The following is a 2,702-nucleotide window of genomic DNA, read 5'->3' on the forward strand; positions in this document are numbered from 1 at the left end:
GAGATTGTTGAGGTTGATGCCCTAAACTCTCGTTGGGTCATATAGTTTGTAAACACTTGTATTGAACAAACGCTTGTGATGTAATAATATGAGATATTTTATTCACCGTTTTCTGTGAAAAATGAGATGTTTTATTTGCTTTACCACAAACCAATAAATTGAGATCCATGGTTGTCGTTGTAACTTAAGCATGTATGTGGAGACATACAAGTGAATTATGCCTTAAGTGATAACCAAAATGGTCTGTAGTATATGGATATAGAAGGGAAACCTTATCCTGGTGACACTACGGATGCGACCCACTTTGTAGATTGTTACAAGTGTTGTGACGTGCTACAGATGGTCTGATCCTGATCATTCATGTGGAGACATGCGAGCGGAGGCATCCTATACAAAGGAGCTTGTATAAGACCAGACCACGAAGTGTATAGTCTCGTTATATAACACCGTTCATGACACAGACTTCACTTCACTAGGATGGCCATAAGTAACATGACCTTAATTTTGAATGAGTTGGGAACTTTTGCCTTTGAGGGTGGTCCTTTGATTTGCATGGGTGCAAGTGGCGAGATCGCCAACTTAAACCTACCACTTTGGGGATTCGTTTGATTGGGGAGTTGGGAACTCAACTACACAAGATGGAATTCACCCATTCCCTGAAGTAGGGATAAGTAGATAGATTTCTCCCTTAAGGGTTGATTCTGGGGCTTGAACAATGTGGCGTCACACACCTTCTCATCGCCCGAGAGGTGTCCACTCATAGTAGGACTATGACGTATTGTTCATTGGAGTGATTAGTGGTACTTAAAGAGTTAAATGTAACTACAGGGGAAAAAAAGGTAAATTCACCCAGCTGTACTTATGAGCATTTGTCAAGGATTATCGTACTATCGACTGGGTATATCCAATGGACACAGAAATATATCTTTGGTGAGAAAAGTGCAGCTATCGGCCTTTAGTGGAGTGTCCGACAGTTAACGGATGGTGGATCTCATGGCTAAAGAGTTTAGCTAGCTATCACGTACCGTTGGAGCTTCAAGCTACAGGTCCAGAAGTTTCCCTTGGTAGCTCAATGGATTCAAGTTGAGAATCAGTTTTTTGGTCAGTTTGAAGTGTTCAAAATGACAAGAGGGAGTTTGATTATATATGATATGATCAAACTGGTTCAATTATATATGATATAGTTGACATGATATATGAGATACATTAATTGGAGAAAAATCATATAAATACGATTTATATCAAGTAAAGGAGAAAAGGACTATGGTTTCAAACTATAGGTTACAAATATAATATGGTAAGTTAGTTATTATATTTATTTATAATTAAAACAATTATGAGATAATTGTTGGTGGTTTCTCCTTAACCGTGCGTGAAAGTGGGAGGTTGTATTCAATTTTCATAACTGAAGGATAAAATGAAAAGTATTTTCATTTTGGATGAGAATCGTTGAATCGCTTCATATCAAGTACACTGTCCATCGTTTAGCTCACAAGAGCCTACACGATAACTTCATGTGTTTGACTAAACAATGCGATCGCTATTTTACTAAACGATCACTTAGCATTTTACTAAACAGTGCCATTATCTAAATGATCACGTAGCATTTTACTAAACGATCGCGTGACTAGCGAGTTTCTCTAAACGATCGTGCATATTTTCTAAACGATCAAGCACAAGTCTATACAATATACACATTACTCTCCCACTTGCTTGGTCATTCAATGCGATCGCTATTTTCTCCTTTCCTCTACTAAATCCAACAGAGCCCACATCTCTGGGATTCTCACTCCGAGAACCAAGTTCACTAAGTGGTGGTATCCAAAAGGCTGCTTGTTCGTGGAGAAGACTGTTGGTGTTCTAAGTGTCATGGTCATGCTTGTCCAAGGCCTGTTGCCCATAATTGCATGCCCAATCCTACCCCATTTTATCATGTTTTCATGTTATGTATTGCATTAGTTAAGTTAGTTTGCTTTCCTTGTATTTTTTGTTGTAAGTGGCCACTCTCCCTTTTGCATATGCAAGGGTGCCAGTTGGCTTTTTCTTCAGAATGCACTATATGGGGATAAGACTAACCATCACTTCCCCATATTCGAAGTAGTAAATTATAAAGTCGTTGTTGTTGCTCATTGCTTTCTAGCCTACTACAGTATTTCTCTTCTCTACTCATGCAATAAAAAATGCTTGCGAAAACCTTTTTCTCCAAACCCATTTTCTAAAATCGTTTTCTCTAAAATGGCAGTGGAGGTTGCGAAAGGCACTCGGTGTGCTATCGGCATTCCGTATTCAGATTGGTTGACTTCTTCATGAGTGGAAACAAGTGCCACACAATCTCTAAGAGAAGCTTCCAAAAGTACGATTGTAACAGTTGGTATTAGAGCTAAGTCGGTTCACAGAGGGAAAAATCAGCAAATATGCCAGCGACAAAGAACTTGAACAAGTCCCATTTGGACAGGCTGGTAAGATGGAAGAGAAAATGCTCTATTTGAGGGAAGTCTCTAATAGTATTCGTTTCTTGGAAACTCGATTGCAAGAAGTTGTCGAGAAAGCCGACGGAATTGATGCAGTAGTTGGCTGCCTAGACGGGTTACCCGTCAGAGAACTGATGATGAGGGTGGAGACCCTAGAGATAAAGGTTGCACAATCCAACAATTTTGAACGTAGGGATAGCTCAACGAATCTGTTGCCCACATATAGGAGCG

Source organism: Benincasa hispida, chromosome 3 (genome assembly GCF_009727055.1).
Source record: "Benincasa hispida cultivar B227 chromosome 3, ASM972705v1, whole genome shotgun sequence".
In the NCBI taxonomy this organism is placed as follows: Eukaryota; Viridiplantae; Streptophyta; class Magnoliopsida; order Cucurbitales; family Cucurbitaceae; genus Benincasa; species Benincasa hispida.